Source organism: Monopterus albus, unplaced genomic scaffold, assembly GCF_001952655.1.
Source record: "Monopterus albus unplaced genomic scaffold, M_albus_1.0 scaffold128.1, whole genome shotgun sequence".
Classification (NCBI taxonomy): domain Eukaryota; kingdom Metazoa; phylum Chordata; class Actinopteri; order Synbranchiformes; family Synbranchidae; genus Monopterus; species Monopterus albus.
In genome coordinates, this window is record NW_018128008.1 from 1,744,525 (window position 1) to 1,764,850 (window position 20,326).

At 37.6% G+C, this 20,326-nt stretch overlaps 1 protein-coding gene across 4 annotated transcripts in view; it reads left to right on the top strand.

Annotated features, from left to right (window-relative positions):
* Window positions 1-709: 709 nt before the first annotated feature.
* The window catches only part of bach2b (BTB and CNC homology 1, basic leucine zipper transcription factor 2b), a 108,248-nt gene continuing 88,631 nt past the window's right edge, over window positions 710-20,326 (top strand). For 2 of the 4 annotated variants that reach the window (XM_020612902.1, XM_020612905.1), the window contains exon 1: window positions 710-1,218. The gene's annotated coding sequence lies outside the window, so the exon portion shown is untranslated. Of the gene's footprint in view, window positions 1,219-19,526; window positions 19,543-20,118; window positions 20,177-20,326 lie in introns of those variants that run through there. The other 2 variants (XM_020612904.1, XM_020612903.1) reach the window with 2 other exon arrangements.

Consider the following 20,326-nt stretch of genomic DNA (forward strand, 5'->3'; position numbering starts at 1 on the left):
CTTCTTTCCTGTTGATAATCTCACCACTGTTCAGACCTCTCTTGCAATCCCTTGGTTAAGAATAACTTTGTTTCCAGGAAACAGCTTAAGTTTACTTTAATGTTTAATTGTTACTGTAAATTATCCAAAAGCATTTTCGAAGAAATTAGCAAATATTTTACAGACAATAGGCTGTGATCATTTGCAAAATTTAAATTCAGTTTTAAAAGGATAAAGGTTAAACATAGCCTATAAAACATTAAAAGAAATCATTTTGTTTTAAAGTGACACTTTTCTTAAAATAAAACACCAATGTTTGATTCAACAAACAAGCTGCTCCCAATTGAAGTTTAAAATGTTTGTTTTGATACTGCAGTCCACTTTCCGATTTCAACAAACTTTAAAAAAAAAAAAAAAAAAGCTACATACATGAGAGGGTCAGAACATTAGGAACACCTCTGAATATAATGTAGTCCACCATAACTATGACCTCAATAATAAACATATAATTGAATATATTTATATATGTATAAATATATATATATATATATACAAACATACATATATTAGAGAAATATTTTTATTTCTTTTGGGCGTAATTAAAATGCCACCTTACAATTCGATGCTGTTTTAGTTCAAAATCTAGTATTTTTCTCATTTGTATTATTAGCTTGCGAAAAATGCCTTGTGTCATCTTTCACAGTCACATTCCCGCTATGTGCGGGGGGTGGGGCTAGGCGGTCGGAGCAACGAGCTAGGGGGAGGGGGGTAAGATAGCAGCCAGTAGTGCGATTCTCGAAGCTGCGCTGCGCACGTTCATGGGAGTACGCGCGCGCTTCCCGCCGGTACCAACGCAAAGCCACACCGCGGTAACGATGTTGTGAATGAGGGGATAGAGTGACGTAAGCGGCCGAATGTCAACAATGTAGCGACTGAGGGTAGGCGTTCCATTCGAGTGTAACAAACAGCGGAGACGGAGCGGCACGCCGCGCTGGATCACCACACACGCTCACGTACACACGCGCGCGCACACGCACACAACAGACCGTAGAATCGTAGACGTTGTGTGTTTTTGTTTTTTTTTAATAAGTGAGGAATAACTGAGTTGTAGCGACCGGAGAAGAAGTGACCTATCTGAAAGGAGGTTTTGAGGAAGCGACAAAGCGAGTCATCATGTGAAAGAACTTAAGTAGGAAACGGACAAAAGGGCTGGAATACGTGCAGAATAGAAAGTAAAAGGTGAGCTGACATGTATGTTTCTTGGTGGCTTTTCTTCATCCCTGACTAGTATCTTGCTGTGTTATCTTTGTGAATTCCCGGTTTGTCAGTCTCAGTCTATTGTGGATGCTCTTATAGCCGAGTTGCAAACTTGCATAAAGGGCGCAGCGGTGAGCTACAGCCAGGGGAGTCCTCACTGTGATATATGGAAAAATTCACATATAGCTAAACAGAAAAACCGCATGCATGAATCTTGAAAGCTTGGCGGTGGTGAGAATATTGAAGGGTGTAGTAATGTGTTCGGGTGTGAACGCGGGTTCAAGAGTGAAACACAACTCCGTACCACATCCTGTTATGCTTTGAGTCAATACGCAGTGTGCGCTCCCTTTTTTCTGGTTCGCTGTTTTTGCAAAGTAGAGGCGTTGGTGATCCCAGAAGAAGGGTCAGGCATGCCGCTGCTTCTAGGAGGAAAAATGCTCCTATCAACAAGGAGCTGTCAGTAATAGTGTCATTGAACACCTCACTCACTCACTACATGTAGCCTACATTCATCAGACTAATTTGGGTTGTATAATCACAACAGCAATCTAACATTTATTATTGTTGTTATTGGTGCTAGTAGTATGCAGTGCAATTAGCTCCCATTCCTTAGTCTTAAATTATCAGTCATTTTACCTCCACATTCATTCACACAGGAAAAATCAGATTTGCCGTGTGAGGACGAGTCTCATTTTCTCCGACAGCCAATGGAATCGTCTCAATCTGTCCATGCTATCATCTAGGAGCCAGTATTTTCACTGTCATTAGTCTAACCTTTTATGTAGAAAAGATCGGGAGCACGCGTGACTCCCGTCACCAAAATAAAAGAACACATTCGAGATTTTTAAATCGATCACAAATAGTGACGGGATTTCAAAAAAAGCTGCAGCCTTACACGCGGTTGCATTGTCATGTACAGAGATGCTGCAGTAGTGCTTTAAGTTAGTCCCTGTCTTTCAAATTATGCTGGAGTCAGTGATGTATTGGTTAATTGTGCTGTGATGTAAGTTTGTGATAAGATCAGTATGAAAAAATGGAAAAGGGATATTTTTAAAATCTCCTTACGTTTAAACCCATTTAACAAATCTGGAACGTTGTGCATGTGTGCATGTCTAGAACTACTACGATCATAAAGAGACATTAAATGTGGCTCGTATGGGGTTTGGAGAGGTTACAGAATAAATCGGTTGACAAGCTTCACGTCAGCTTCCAGCGTCCACGTTTGCTTTGCGCTCTTTGTCATGGAATAAAACTGAGCATGTGTGCACATTGTCCTGACATTTCTCAGCAGAATAACAAGGCGAAATAACTGTTTTTATTTCGGGATACTATTGTTGATCGCCACGTGTTTGACTCGAATGAAATCATAAGGGAATGAAGTGATGCTGCCATTACTGCGGTGATACAGCATTTTATGGAGCAGCGACATCCACGGGCATCGCAGCCTCTTTGTTCGTGCTGATGCAACGCGATGATGACACCATGGGGATCGCAGCATCACCCTTCATCCTCATCCAGTTCTGTCATGGCAGATCGCCTCTCTGCAGTTTTTCTGGAACTGAAAAAAACAGAATATCATGCATCAGTGACATGCGTGATGCAGAGAGAAGGTGCGGGTGCCGCAGTCATTTCTACTCACGTCAGTTTAAAGAGAGCAAGGATTAAAACGCATTGTCGTTTATTGACATGGCTCTGGTTTCACAACATGTGCATGGCGGCAACACTCATGCGCAGTTTTACACGCGGAGCCTTTTGTTCTGTACAGTAGCTCCCCTGCCTTTCTTTTCACATGCACGGCGGTCTCGTGCTTATTGTGCGGGGAAAGGAGAGTGGTGGGGGAAGTGCGGGGTATCCAAAAACTGTAAACCCCACAGTGACTCGCCAGGACTAAATTCCGTTTCATCCAGTCTGCCAACGCTTTACTTCTCCTGCTTATATCACATCATCTTAAATGGATCCATGTGCATTTCTTTGCATCAAAATAATTTTTCCATCAATATTAGTAAGGAGAGGGATTAAATGGAAGATGGGTTTGTGACCTTGATGGCCAGTATTCTACAGTGCATCATGGTTATTGTTATAATGAGTATTCAATTTTCACATGTGCAGTCATAAATTGAACACTGTTTTTCATGTTTGTGTAAAATACAGTCAGTTTAATCAGTGACTGAAAGATGTTTTTAACAAACATAAACACCTTTCAAAACTTTAAGTTCCAGTCAAGAGTCTTTCCCTGAACAAATAGCTGTGTACAGTGTCTGTAGTCTGTTTATTACTGTGTGAAATAAGATATATGAATATATGCAAATAAAGAATTCAGCACCATATGCTGTTTGGCTTGCTGGCTAAGGTAGATTTTGATCAAATCTAAACATATTTTGATAAAGACTCAGCTGATACCTACATCCACAGAGCTGTATAGAAGAAGTCAGAGTAAAAGTACTGTCACACATTAGAAATCAATACCACAGTCATGATAACCTTTTTACAGCATGGATATATGTTATGTCCAATGCATGCAAAATGATAAAAAATAATGTAATCAACTACTACAATGAACTGTTTTCCACTACTGAAAAAAACACTTCATAAAACCAAAAACTGCAACAATTCTTTTTCACTTTTGATTATAGTTCCTTCTGAATGATGAATTTGGACAAAGAAATTTTAGTGTAGATATCATAATTATTTTAATAATATGATTCCTGTGAATATTAGTAAACAATCATATTCAATTGTTATTGCTTCATAATTTTGAATTCCCCTCTCTTGTGCCATTTCCATTCTTGTAAAAGCTGTAACTTTAAAGTCACATGACTGTGGGATACCACAAACCTAATTATACATTAGCTTTAGTCAAGCATATTGGTTAAAACACAGATTTTGCAACAGGCCACATTTTGTGCATGGTTTTCATTATGGTAAAAATAATATAAACAGACTGATTACACCTGGTATGTTAAATAGAGACACTGTACTGGATATAAACAATGCTGTGTCATAAAATGAAATGACCAACAACTGACCTCTTATATTTTCTATCAGTGTTTTTCATATTTGATTTATTTTGTAATTTATTTAATATTATATTTCCTCAAAATAATAGTGGTGAAGCAAGCTTGGCTTTAAAAAAAAAACTTTATTGCCTTAAACATAGCCCCATTTCAGACTATACTAAACCTAATCAGGGTCAGCCTGTAAACTACTCACCATGGTAGGTTCTTTTTACACTTTGGCTCCCCCAACACAGATAAAAAATAGTTCATGACCTCAGCATCCAAAATGGCACCTACAATTGTACTTGGGTTGTTCACTTTGCTAAAAACCTTTCTGGTTAAAGCTTCATGAAATTGTAACAATTAAAAGTTTGCACAAAACATTTTCTTGCAGTATTTTGTCCCACCTTGACATTCTGTCACAACAGGAAGTTCATCACAATAAATTAAACAAGATCTCAATGAAGTCCTTTAAAATAGATGAGTAATGTTGGACAAACTGACCTTTATTATATAAGACAAGCTCAGTGTCTCTCCTGTTGAGCTTAGCTTGGGAACACCTTTCAGTCTGAGTGAGTCACTATTGGGGATCTTTATATAATGAGCCCCTCAGGCTTCCCAGGAAGAGCTGGAATCTTACACAGCAACAAGATGGATTTCTCCTGAAGGAAATCCCAGCACTCACCAAGATGTTGAAATTGCATTATTTTGTTATTTTTATAAAACAGAATAACAAAAAGCTAAAGATCCTCATCTCTCACAGTTGTTTTTTTTTTTTTATCCCGGCATCATTAAACGATTGTTTGCATCACTGAGGACATTTGAGTAACTTTCACCGGTTCAGCTCAACATCCCAAGTCAGTGTCTTGGCTAGCAAAAAGAAAAAACATGTTCCCATAACTCTTCCACGTCAGCACAAAGGCATGTGTGACTGGGCTGCTGCCAGGGTGAGGCGTAGATGGGACAGCACTGCTGGGAGAAATCTAAGAACCTGCACTTTACACCAAGGACTATTGTTTCCTCCGATCTCTCTCTCTCTCTCTCTGTCTCGATGTTGATGCTCATTCTTCTCCTGCCGTTCATAGCAGTGATGTGCACTGGTGTTGACGCTCGCCGTGTGAAATCAGATTGCATTATCCCACCAGACCCATCAGTCGGCGGTTGCGGAGTCAGGGCCTGTAGTCAGTGGCTGTCTGTCTGTTTGCTGCTCAACACAGACACTTGCCAAGAAGCTGAAACACCACAGGCAGATTGTTTTGTTTTTGTTTTGCATTTTTTGTGTTGGAATTATCAAGATATGTAAACCATCATCAAACCTATTTAATGATCTCATAGTCTTGACCTACTGCCTCAAGCAGAGAGCTTCACCTTTTAGGAACCCATGTGGTGGTCATCCATACATTTACAACTGTGCAAAATATATTGAGCTAACAAAATGATTCACATCTGGTGCCAATACCACTGGAATTAAAACAATGCAACAGTGCATTTTAGAAAAATGAGGTGTGTGTGTGTGTAAACTGGCGTTTAGTGAATGAAGAGAAACGTTTAGCTCAGTGTAATGATCTATTTGTATTGGATTAGTGCACCACTACTACTGTTGGCAAGGGACTGGAGAGAACTGCTGAGGTCTGTTTAAACATTTCCTCTCAGTGTAGAGGTGCTGCTGCTACAATTGGTTTCCTTATTCAGTGAGCAGGAGGTGAAAACAGCTGAACCTCCTGCTGCCATTTTGACAGTTCCACAGTCAGAAGGAGCTTTAAAGACAATCAACAGTTTGCCCTTTACGATGAACTAATTAGTTTGATTTTTAGAACATTAGGATTTAATTTAAGTGCTTGCTCAAGGAGGATTTGTTGGGTTTTCATCTATAATAATAAGGTCTAGACCTTACTTTGTAAAGTGTCCTGAGATGACTTTTGTTGTGATTTGGTGCTATACAAATAAATTTGCATTGAACTGAACTGAATTTAAGTTATTGTTTGTTAAATATGGAACATCTCTCTGGAAGACAGAGTGAAAACATTCAAAACTATTGGATTCATTAATTAATACGATTAATCAAATAGGTGGGATTAGTCCCATAATTTTAAGCAAAAGGTGTGTAAAACTATGTAATGTGTGTAAAGGTTCTGACTCTCAGTTTAATATCAGAAGTTACAATTCTGATGATTGCATTGTTCAAAACTAATCAGTGGATTTATGCTTGAAATCTGAAATTCTACTGGCATGATTCTAATTTCTACAATTTTCACAGTTCAGAATTTTGAAATTAAACAAGGAATTTTCATTCCTTTTAAGCTCAGTTTTATTGTCATTTCTACACATATCCATGTCATACATACATGGAAATGAAATGTTTCTCATGGACCACATTAATTCATTTCAAATTTCACTTCTTTGGATTCTGGCAATAAAATGAACAATTGAAACAAAATGTGACAGGAGAATTGAAAACTTTTTCTCATATTATAAAATATGAGTATAAGTTTCAGAATTTCAGAAACTTGTAGCAGCACCAATCTTCCCTCAGATTTTGAAAATGAACTTGAATACATCTTGAGAAAAATAAAAAACAATGATCTAAGTATCATAATTGTAATATCTAATTTTCTGAATTGACTTTACTTAAGATTAAAATTTTCATTTCTCTTTACCTTTTCTGACTTTATTTTGAGTTTTATTTTAATTCTTGCAATTCTTTGTCAGACTTTGAGCTCAAACTTAATTTTCAGAATTCTGAGAAGCGACTTAAATTAAAATCACTTTCTTCAGTATTTCATATTTAATATTTGAATTGTGAGAAAGACAAATGTGGCTTCATTTAATGTCACATTTAGTTCTCAGAAATCTGAAAATTGATTTAAATCTTGGATTTTATTTTTAACTTTGCTTTTTGATAAATTTTTGACATTATTTATTCTACATTCCCCAGAATGTGAATGACAGGCGTGATGCAATTTTCTTCCTATACTGAGAAAATGACAGCCAAAGAGCCACATCAAGTGCTTCTGACTTTATCTCAGTCCTGAAATGTCCAGAATTTAAAGGTGCTCATTTCCTTTAAGAGCCTAGAGGGTTTAAGAGGGTCTAGTGAGACACCAAACAGACACCATAAGCTGCTTCTGTCCACTTTTTGCCCCTCTCATCATGTCTTGTTTACTAGCAATGGTGCAAACTTCAGATGCCTAGTTGTGACAAACTATAAAAAATGCAGCCTCCAGTCGAAAGCTAGTGTTAGCTAACTGGGTACTGTAAATTAGCCAGTTCAGTAGAACACTCTGTTTACTGATAATGTGACATAAACCACTAACATTACACATTATCAAATGTTATCAAGTTACTCCCAAATTAAATCATATTAATCCAATCCAAAGTAAAATCACAATCATGTTAGGTTGTTAATGCTACCAAAAGAAACATGTTAGCTTTAGATGCTAACACATCAAAAAGGAAGAACGTCACACCTGAATCAATTCTGAGTCCTTTGGCTGGTCTTAACTCTACCCATGTCAAAAAGCCAAACAGATGTTAACCCTGGTTTTTGCTTTTTCTTTGTCCCACTCTCTCTGTGTAAAAGAACACCACCTCTTCTGTCTGGCAGCCTGTTGTCAGTTGAACAGTTTGTTCATGAAACTGGGACACCTATCTTGACAAAAATAGCAATGAGACTTTAGCATGTGTAACAGTTGTTTCTGAGCATGCTCCTGTGCACACATCTAGTGCTGTGTGAAACACACCTCCATATTTATCCAATTTTAAACAAGTCCTCTGATCAAGAGTTTGCACATGGTTTTTCAATTCCACCTTCTTTGTGGTCTTTGTTTTATATTTCCCAGAATGTGAATGATATGCACTACAATTTTACTCCCCCTTAGCCCAATGGAAAAATGATGGCCAAAGAGCCACGTCAAGTGCTTGTGTAGTCACTTAACAGTAACAGAACATGTAGCATATAGCTAGGCCAGCTCCTCCATATATTCATGTTGTATCTTCTTTAGTTCTTTAGTTTTATTTGTGCAGCTACCGATTCACAAATGAAGTGGATGCTCTCACTGACCACTGGCCCCTTCGGTCTACCCACATTAAACTTAATCACATATACTGTACAGTCTTTGTCTTTACTGTCGGTGTGAGCCATTTCATTGGAATATTCTTTGTGATGCATGATTCTTGTGTTTGGTTTTTCTTAGAGTCGTCTGCAACAGTTAAGTTATAATGTCATTTCTATATCACATTTCAAGGTCAAGAAGAAGCTTAAAACTCAATATCATGGAAGAGAAGTCCTTGAAATGCTCAAAAAATGAACATTTAAACATCTACAAATCTGTCACAACTAGTGCTGGATATCAAACTTCAATCCCTTTATGGCATCATTTCAATTACTTCAATACCATCCAGTATCAAAAATTGTTGAGTATCGAAAAATGCTTTTCTGCATTTTTATTTATTGATATTAATGTTTAACAGAACTTAAGGTTGTGCTAAATAGGTTTACTTTTATATTACAAAACTACTTTGTGTGCACAAAAATGGCAAGGAATTAAAAAAAAGATCTGTAACAAAATGTGTAATCTATGTTGTTGTTGTTGTTTTGTTAAAATTGATTTTATAAAATTGGTATTATTTAAAAATCAGTATCAAAGTCAAGGTATTGGTATCTGTACCTGTATCAAAAACTTTGAAATACCCAGCTCTAGTCACAAATGAGCAAACTCAGTCTGCATGATGAAGATCATGTGATATGAGTGAAAGCTCCAAAATAGCTACAAAATGGACCAAGAGGTGAGACTGCTTTGTGTACTTCTGTGTCTGAAGTCATAACATAACGCTAAATTAAAAGCTGTACGTTAGCTTGTATTTAATAACAGAAATCACATGACACAAGCTGACTGCATAACAGCATAAACTATCAGTACTGTAAATACACAGTAAAGTAGTAAACTAAGAGAATGTTTTAAAATGTTTAAATATCCTTTATAACATTGTATACAAATATTAAAAACATTCAAATTAATAGTATATTTTAAATAACCTAAATAATAATATAAATGAGATACAATATATTTCAGATTCATTTCAAACAAGTATTTCATTAGAAAATAGATAAAGTGATAAGAAATCTCTAACAAAAATACAGGAAAGGCATCAACATCTATTAACTTGTACTTTGGTTAAACATTCTACCAAATGTAATTAAAACTTTTCAACATACAAACATATAACCACTACTGGAAATTTACTGTGTGTGCTTTTTCTACTTTAAGTTTTTTTCTGAGCACATATTAGTCAAGGGGTCAAGGGGGCAGACCTGCAAGGAATGTCAACAGCCAGACTCAAGCCACTGACATCACACACACACTGTTCATCTGTACATGGCCCATCATGTCCAATCAGCACCCAGTGCTACCTTACTTTTAGCCAAATTCCTCTACATATCGGTTAATCCATCTGTATTTTAGGACAGATATTGGTTGTTGCCCACAAACGTTTGTGATTCTAAGTATAAAGATGTCTGTGTAAATGAGGCTAGAATAATAGGTGTTCGTTTCGACATGGCTCTCACCCCTCCTGCACCGGCAAAAGAATACTGTTCTATGGTTCTTCCTGTCAAGTCTGAGGTCATATCCTTATATGTGACACCCTTTTGTTTTGCTCACTGACATTGCAATGCGCAGTGCAGCACTGAAAAGCCTGCCAGTGTTCTTTCGCCATCTTGCTGAATTATTAAACTTGTTGTACTGTGTGCACATGATAGTCATGTACATACTGTGCTGCTGAGGATTGAGAGTTGTGGCAGTAAAGCAGCTGAGTATTTGTGGTTTCTGTTGACTCTCATAACCCAGATAAACACAGCACCAAGGAATGGGTATCAAAGTGTGATGAATAGATATCAAACTACATGTAAAGCCCTTTGTGAGCTTAGGTCAATGGAATGTTGTCATCTAAATGGAGTGACACTGATATGCCACTGTCCCATCTCACTTTCCCTCCAAGAACAGATACTGATAGCCTGACTAATACATCGGTAGAAAAAAAAAATCCTGCTGATATTGCATTAGAACAGGTATATTAGTATGTGAAGTTGGGCTGGCAGATACACAAATCAAAATTGCAAAGTGTGCAAAAAATGTTTGTTTGAATGATTTGTTGTATATGTAATTTATATATCTATAAAAAATCCAAATTAATTTTAATCTAGTTGGCAAAACAGGCTGTACACAAGGTCTTTCTTATATGTTGCAGCTTCAAATGAACATGTGAGGTGTGTTTTACATACTTTAGTTATACATTTTTTTAGGTTATATACTAGTGTTGATACAGTTTATCTTTTATTTCCTCCATCAAGGACAGGAGTTATGTTTTTGCCAGCATTTGTTTGCTTTTTAACAGCATAACTCAAAAAGTAATGAACAGAGTTGGATGATTTTTTTTTGCTGAGGTAGGGTCTGGTCCATGAACAAATTGGTTATATATTTGTGCTGATCTGCATCATAATTTGAACACAGGAATATTATAAAAGATTCTTCACCACTGTGAGTGCCGGAAAGGCTGCTTGACTGTATGCAGGGTTCACATGCGTCCTGGAAAACCTGAAACTTTTTAAACCAGTTTTTCAGTCAGGAAAAACTCATGAAAACTGAGTTGACTTATACAATGCCCTGGAAAATAATTTTCTCAATTTTGTATTTTCAATTTGCTGAGAGCAAAATGTCAGATCTCAGTATGAGCCTGCAGCTGAAATTAGGGCAATGTGTGAGAGAAGCTTAGAAGGGAGTGTTTATTTTGAACAAAAAATAAAATTGATCAGGGATCACATCAAATAACGTTGGCTGCGCTCTTGTATGGGGACTTGAATTGAGTTTATTGTTTCAGTGTTTATTATGAGACAGAAGCCTATTAGACAATATATTGTTTTTTAATTTCTTGGCATTTTGCCTTTATTTGACAGTTGATACAGAGAAAGGGGTGGAATGTGCAGCGCACGTCCTGGAAATCAAGCCATGGACATTATGTGGTTTCAAGTACTAACGTCGGCCACAAAATCCTGCATTAGTTGGGCAGACACATCATACCTTCAGCATCAGTATCAGATTCCTCACCTCAATTGCCAACAATCAGTCACTGTGTTTTCCAGTGTGTCTTACTGAGTTACAAATTAGTCACTGGCTATCGTTTAAACCATTAGTTGTAAGGGGCCAGACGAAGCCAGTTTTCATCTTGCTAGAGGGCTTGGTGTTTCCTGCCAAAGTCGTTTTCCCCCCAACCCCCCATCCTCCAGGTCGATGGGAAAACGAAGTGGTGCTCCTTCCAACATAGTGGAAGGTATTTCAAACAATCAGCGGATTCTTGGTACAGGGAATGAGATTATTGTTTTAATGAAGGAGGGGAGGGAGGGGGCTGGGATGACCCCCATACCAGGACATTGTCCGTCTGCCAGACCTGCTCAGTGATCACTGTGAACTTGGACATGGCAGAGGTTAAAACACACCCCTAGATGAATTTATTTGTACTGCTTTGCACATCAGAGACACCCTGCAGAAACCAAACACTTCTACTGGATGTGAGGCATGTTAACATGGATCTCTGACATCTGCAGCTGGTGAGCCAGGCATAAATAGAAAATAATAAGCCTGTTACTCAGAGGTTGGAGTAAAGTAATTGTCTGGGAACATCCACTGATCGTTAAACACACAACATTTTGATAGCTTTTTCTAGCTCACAGTGAGAATGCTTTTTGTTCATGTACATCATTATAGCGTCATGATATTGAACTTGATGATTACATAAGTTCATGAACTCAAATTCACAAGATTTATTTTAAGATAACAGTACTACAAAACATACAGCATTTTTACACTTAATTCCATATGATGTCTTGCCCTGCAGACAGATTTGGTTTTAGTTCTCTCAGATTTCTGACTGGGACTGATTATCAGCTAGCTCGGTTGTTGAATGACCAGTAGTTGGCCATTACGGAAGTGTGCTTGATATTTTCCAGTTAAGCTTTGAAGCACATCATGTCATAAAATATCCAAGATTGAGAGCCATGAAACATGAACACTGTAGCTGTTATAAAGAAATATTATGCCACTAATTTAAATGTGTCAGGTATCCTTTTGTCCCATTCTTCCTGTAGTCTTAAAGTTCCCATGCCATGCTCATTTTGCTTGTTTCCAGCCATTTAACGTTTAATCTTGGGTACCTCTAGATTAGCCTGGCACCCCTCATAACTCCAAATGGTCTGTATTTATTTCAGAATCATAAAACCAAAGAGCCTCTTCCTAAAAATGAGAGGATAGTTTGTGAACGCGCACATCTCCACGTGCACAAGTGTTGTGTTGCAAGTGGACAGCACAATGAACTGTGACGGCTTTAATTCATCTGTATTTTTTCTCCATAAATAGGTACACAACGGTATACGTACTGATGAAAAGGGATGTTTAACACAATAAACAAAATGAGTAATTCAGAAACACCATATTTTAACTGGCATAATGCAGACATAGTAATTTTTCCAGCCTTACAACAATTCTCTCTAACATTACAGAAACAACGCATTAACAGACATGCAATGTGTTTTTTTAAACTTAACTGTTTATGGATGTAACTACATGTTGTAGTGCCTGACACAAGTGTGCCAAAGTCATCCTGAGCCCATGTGGTTATATCGCTTATAGAAGAGTGACGATTCTTGATGTAGTGCCGTCTGAGGGATCAGAGAGCTTAGGGTTGCACCATTGCCCGTTACACACTGAAATCCCTCCAGATTCCTTGAAACCTTTAATTGATGTTCTGCACCACCGTAGAGGGTGACATATCCAAATCCCTTCCTATCTTTCTTTGTGGAACATTGTTTTTAAACATTTCAATAATTTTCTCACACATATGTTGGCAGACTAGTGGTCCTTGGCTCATCCTTGCTCCTAAAGGGCTCAGCCTTTCCTGGATGCCACTTTTGGTAAATGGACTGTATTTTATATAGCGCTTTTCTCACAGTGTGTTGCACTGCCCAAAGCGCTTTACAGGAGATCATACACCATTCACCCATTCACGACAGGCTGCCACGCACCGGCGCTAGTCAAGCCACCGGGAGCAATTTGGGGTCAGGGACCCTTAGGCATGCGGGGGAGACCGGGAGTCGAACCACCAACTTGCTGGTCAGGAGACGACTGCCCTACCTCATGATTGCAGTCACCTGTTTCAAATGGAATCATCATTTCATTGTTTTACTGGCCCTGAAATGCAACCGTCGCAACTTTTTTGGAATGTGTTGCAGTATCAGAATTGAAGTGAGTGTTTATTTTGAGAATAAGATTGATGAGGTATCACATCAAATAAAGTGCTGCTGAATTGTTTTCAGTGTAATACAGGACACAGATGATTTACACATCGCTATCTTCTGTTTTAATTTTGATTTTACATCCTGTCCCAACTTTTTGAGGTTGTATTTCCTACAGAAGACACTTATGTCTCCTAATTATTTGCAATGATAGCAACACTGTTTCAGTAAAGATTTTGCTGTTAATGTTTGCATTTTTTGTGAGCACCACAAGCAAAATTCCATCCATGTGTACAGCAAAAAAGGTAAAGTATTTATAAATAAATTTGATACTACGTCTCCTCAACATATCTTGAAATGTTGAAATGGTGTAGGTGCTCAGGTTGTTAGAGCATATTCTACATTGGATTAAACTATTTTTCTTCAGAATTCTGTTCCCCAAGATAATTAATCACTTGGTGTCCTCAGTCCCTAAGTGTCTTTTAAGTGTTTTGAAAAGAAATCACACCGTGGTAAATGCTTTACTGTCCCAACTTTTTTTGGAATGTGTTGCAGGCATCAGAATAAAAGTGTGTTTATTTTGAACAAAGAATAAAACTGATGAGGTATCACATCAAATAATGTGCTGCTGTATTGTTTTCAGTGTAATACAGGACACAGACGAGTTACACATCACTATTTTGAGTTTTAATTTTACATAGTGTCCCAACTTTTTCTGATTTGGGGTTTTAACTCCAATGATAAAAGATTGATGAAGACAGAAATCTCCAAAACTGATTTTAAAAAAACAAAAACAAACTAACTAAAATGTCTTTGGATGACTAGATACCACTAGAGGCATAGAACCAAATCATAGCCATAGTCATTTGAATTTTACCTGCAGCTGAATACCAAATTTTGAAACAATCACTACTGAACATTTAGATGGTTTTCTAAGTCATATGTCAGTTCTTTAAATGCAGCACTATTTAGATTTGTATATCAAGTATTCAGGAGTTATTACACTTCAAAAGGTAGTGTTCAGTTACTAAATTGAAATAATTGTCTATTATTAAAAGTCTTATTAATATGATTATTATGGAGGTGTATTTGCATTATTGTTGAAGCAGTGGAGTGTAAAACAACAAAGTGTGTTCAGTGTGCACTTTGGTGAAGAAGTGCAGCTGTAAAGGAGTTTGTCAGGGAGGAGAAGAGGGTTGTTGGGGGGGGGGCATCCTGTGAGACCAGCACAGGTGGTTAGGGGGTGGGGGCCGTTGTGGGCGTGGAAGAAGTGCAGTAATGTACCCACTTCCTGAGCCTTTGTACTGAACTGTAAACCAGTTAGCTTACAAAAAAGATCAGCAGGATTTACCAACAGTGGCTTCTTGTCATTTCACAGCAGGCAACCATAGGTGAAAATCCTGTCTGTGCACTCTGGTGGCTCACTGTGTGTCATATTTTTCTTTGTCATGTTTTATTTCTGACCGTGGCACAGAAAAGGGAGCAAGAACAGGAAAATGAATTCTATAGCGAGAACAAGTTGTGAATGAAAATCATGACAAACATGGCGTTCACCTCAATAGGGTTTCCATTTGTTGTACGCAGATGCTGAATGGAAAACTGTCATTCCATGTGTACAGGCCTTCCTGTGGGGGAGTCATATGTATGTTGATACTTGTCAAGCAGGTTTATGCTGGTTTCATCCTGTAATTTCAAGTGAATGAGCCTATAAAACACCTAATGCTTACAGGTCCTCTCAGGGTAAGTTCCCCCCAGATATGAACAATTCAGCTAAGTTCTTCATGTCAAATGAAGAACTGGCAGTTAAATGCAATTTTACTTGCTTTAGCTCAAGATATTAACTTGGAATTTAAGTGAATAAGTTTACACTTGTTGGCCAAACCAACTGAAAATTTGGAACCCAAGATCCACATTAACCACTTAGTAAGACCTGAATATTATTAGAATATAAACATAACCAATACAAATTAAATTAAACTTTATTGATTTTTTTTTATATTTATAGTTGTGGCAGACATGTGGGTCCTCTACTATCCTCCAGCACCCTCTGCATTCCTACTTGCCACGGCCAGGAAGAGCTGCCCGCTCCTCTCTGTCAAATAGATACAAATGTCCACCTTTTCAGTAACTTTAATCAAACAAAAAACTTATATTTCTCTAGGTAGTTTTAGCTTTAACTTTAGCTAGGTCTTAAAATACACAAGAGCTATGCTAATGTCGGTAAAATACTAACACGTTACAGTCACATTTAACTGCACTTGTATGCTTAACATTAAAACAACTGAGCTAAGATGCTAACATGCTAGCATCACTAATTTTAAAAACTGCATCAAATTAGTACATTACACATATTAATTTACTTTTTGGGGACTGCAATATAACCTAAACCAGATGGTATTGTGTTGCTTTAACTAAAAGTTAGTCACATTTAACTGCACTGTATGCCTAACATTACAACAACTGAGTTAAGATTACATTATATCTGCTCTGTGAATAGTTTGCAGCTTCACTTGGCAGGGCTAACTTCTGCAACTTGGCTAAACTTGGATTAAAGTTGCTGATAAATGTGAATTTATTCACATTACATGTCATTACTGTCTTACATGTCTTAAGGAGAGTAGCCTGAAGTAGTCTGAGTAGATGAAGGGTTATGTTGGGTGTGTGTATGCAGACAAAGAGGGGGTGGTTCTGTTGAGCCTTCTTGGTGTTGTGGGCCCAACTCAACAACACACCAGTTAGCGAGAGGGTACCCACCTGATGACCCTGTACGCCCGCACAGAACTTGTGTTGGTGTTGGGGATAATATAGTCACAGACTCATTGGAATTGTTAATAGTCTTCTTTTGTTAGTCAGTCTTGGTAGAACAGTGTCAGTGGTTGGACAACTGAGCAGACCTGGCTCTCAGAGGTGACTGCCGTTACAAGCCAGCTGGACCAGCCACTGCTTAGCCTGAGCAAATACAATGGAGATGCTGTGTGTCAAGCCACATATCTGCTCTTTGCTTGGATGAGGATAGGATTCAGGGATGCTTTGTGCTAATGACTGGAAAATGGTGTTGCTTATTGTGGGGCTCTTAGGATTTATGACGGCATGGCCCGACACCCCCCTAATAACGGATTCAGGGATGTCAACTTGAATACTGAGCTTCCATATGAATGCTCTTCCATTCCTTGGCACATTTAATTGTGTATTATTGACTGATTCCTGAGAGACTGCATATAACTGACCTCAACACAGAAGCAGTTGGCACCGGCAGAAAAACAAATTCAGACGGTCTTGTGGGAGGGCTACCCAGGGAGCTGGGCCGTCAGAAGTGCTTTATTGAAGAATTTATTAAAAGATGAGCTTTTTTAATTTTAGCATTTATTAGTTAACTGTAACTCGAATAAATAAACAAACAAGGCAACTTAATTTGTTTGCGCACATTTATGTTTTAAAATTTGGTTTTATGAACTGCACTAGTGTAGGACTGTTTACTGTGTAGAACAAAAAACATGGTTATTGTAAGTTTGGGGAGTCCAGCCAGTCCTAAATACAAATCCAGATTTGAGTTCAATTTTAATTAGACAGTGGTTGTGTGATTAAATGAAAAATTAAATACTGATGAATGCCAGAATTAAATTCAATTTAAAGTTTGTTTATGCTGAACACAGGCATTGTTATTAGGAACTGTTTAAGAGAGCAACTTGGTGCAACTTTATTCAACCACATCTTCATCTCTATCTAATGAAGACCATGACATGAAATTAAAATTAAAATCTAGGAAGTGTACTTTGAATTAAATGTTGTTGGTCAAATAAATATTTTCAACATCAAGAATGAATATTCAGAATCATGAAAATATATAAATACGTGTATGTTTTTCTGAACACTGCTGGATCTCCATTGTAAACTCAACAAAACAAAAATACAGTTTAAACACAAGCAATCATGGAAGATTGTCAAGAATGTGATATACATCGGCATGATCTCATTATAAATCTGACAAGACAATTTTGATACTCAGCCTTACATTATGGTTGGTACCAATAAAGAAAAATTATAAGCATGACATTAGCTCCACGTGACAGAGTTGTGCATGTTTAAAGTTGAGGCTTTCATAGAACAGACAAATAAGAAAAAGTGAGAAACAAAGGCAGCTAGCGCCCAAGAGAGTACGTGAAAGCAGAGTTCCATAGTCGTGATTGAATGAAAGCCTGTAGGAGCTGGTCATTCAGATGGATTACAGTAGCACTGCTTTCCTTTCATCTCACTCAGAGATTGTGTCTAGAGAGCAGGACACAAATTGGTTCACATCATGCTTAGCAAGCGCTGCTCATTCTGATAGTCGAGTCTGTTTGAAAACCGTGATGCATATTGCTACAGCATCGCATATAAGATGAATATTTATTCTGCACTGTAAGCCAAGGATCACACTCATCTTCTCCAAGAGTACAGTGACAGAAGGGAAACAGGCCAATCTATCATTCTATGCTCTGCAGCTTTTCCATTATGTGATTCATCAGTGTGCCACAATAACCATCACCCTATCTATGTCACCAACATGCAGCTGTAAGCACTTGTTCAGGTTGAGCTATCTGATTCTTATCAGATGACACCAGTGGGACAATAAGAAGAGAGGGGAAAGGAGAGATTTCACATCTGATTCAAATCTAAAAGTGAAAGAGTTCAACTACCAGCACAGAGAGACAGGGTACTGCAGCTCCCACTATATTACACTCAGGACCAAACGAGATACTCTGATTTAAACTGCTGTGTGATAGCTGTGATGTGAAGTTTGGGTAAGTCTGTACTGCACGAACCATCTAGCAAATTCAGATTCAGTCTTCAATCTGACTTCTTCCCAGCTTCCTTTGTTTTGTGAATAACTGAAAATAAGATGACATTTTGGCAGCACACTTACAGGTTTTATAAATTATAAGAAAATAAGATTGTAGAGCTGAAAAAGGTGACTGTGGCTGCAGCTTAATTGATTTATTCAGCTACATTTGCACTGAGCTTGGTTGTAGTGCTTTAAAAAAATTATTTAAGGTCCAGTTGTTTTTAGTGCTGTCAACTACATCTCATGATCATGATGGTGTTGTTATGACAGCTAAGCAAACTGTATCGTCTGAACACAAGATACATTTTTAAAGCTCCTTTTCATCAAATATTTTATCATTATAATAATCAAAAAAAGATGAATAGCTGTAGTAATTTCCAAAAATCCAAACTTTTTTAGCCAACTATATAAAAAACTCAAAGCGGTATACTGAAAAGGAGAAGATCATCAACTCCTCATTTTTGTGAAATAAATGTTTATTTTCTGTTTAAACTAATAATTGATTACTAAAATAGCTCATTGAATCATTTTTGTAAAAATCAATCAACTACCATAATTTTCTTAGCAGTAGCAAGGTGAGATAACACGTTGAGATATTTATGTAAATTTAAAGAGTTTGGGTAAAGCAGGTTACTGGAAAGACTGGGGAGAAAAAATAGAAAACAAAAGATTAATATTTTAGTATGTTTCTGAACTTGAAATGTTTGTGTCTAATATAAAAAAAGTAATGAAAGAGAGCCCCTCTTAAGGGAAATGCACAGTAAAAACTATAGAAAAAACTAAATTAAAATAAATAAAAAATGTAATTTGCCAAAAATAAAACTAAACGGTGCCATTGTTTAATATCATGTCAGCAGCTGAGCATCTCCCACCCCGAGGAAGAACGTGAGATACAACTGAAATCTCATGAAAACGTTAATAAGTGGAACTTGTTTGTCTTTTTTTAACCCGTTTCCAACATCAATCAGGAACTTTCACAGTCAGTCAGGAAGTGTAACAAAAGCTTTATATCCCTTTATACAAAAGCAAACAACTTCAATATTTCAGGTACATTTTAAAATTAAATACTATTTCCTTTCCTATTTTTCATTTATTTCTGATTTTAAATCTTGATTTTTATTTTATAAAGTAACATTGAAAGAAAAAAGGAACAGTGTATTCCCATTATCACACTACATGTATTTTTCATCTGGAATCAAGAAGATGTATGTTATGTGCCGTTCGCACCTGTCAGTGAGCGAACGAGAAAGAGGCAGACCCAGGTAGCCGACTTCGGTGCAAGCAGTGATTTATTATGTACAGTGATGATGAGAGTAACAATGCACAGAGGGAAATAGTGCGTAGTCCTGTCGATGAGTAGTAGCGGGGTGTTTGACCAACCCAAGAGCTGGGCCGAGCTGCGTAGGCTGGGTCACTCCTGGGCTGGTCGGTAGTGATGGTGGCTACTGAAGGTAGAGACAGAGAGATGAAGGCAATAGTGGAACAGATATGCGACTGAGCATTGACCTGCCTGGGAGGGGAGAGTGGAGCCACGGTCTGGAGGAACAGTCCATGGTGGGAACACAAAACAGTAGCTGGCTAGGGAATAATAATATACAAAAAAACAAAAGAGCACGGAGAAAAAATTGCCTAGAGACAAGAACGAACTGGCAAGTGACTGAGGAGTGAAACCGGGTAATATAGTGAGCAACCTAATCAAGTGCAGCTGGTGATAAGGGAGTGAGGAACAGGTGAACGTGATAAAAATAATGGGGCAAGAGACAGTAGGAAAGGTGAGGGAGGCAGAGCGACCGAGCAAACCTGACACTACATGTATTTTTCATCTGGAATCAAGAAGATGTAATGATGTTTTTGAGCTTATTGTCCAGTATTTCATATGTTATTTACAGGTTCTCACCATCTAGCCACAGACTGAATAAGAAACTATAAGAATAAGAAGTTTTTAAATAGAAAAATCAAAGGTCTATATTAGCAGACATCTCATGTATT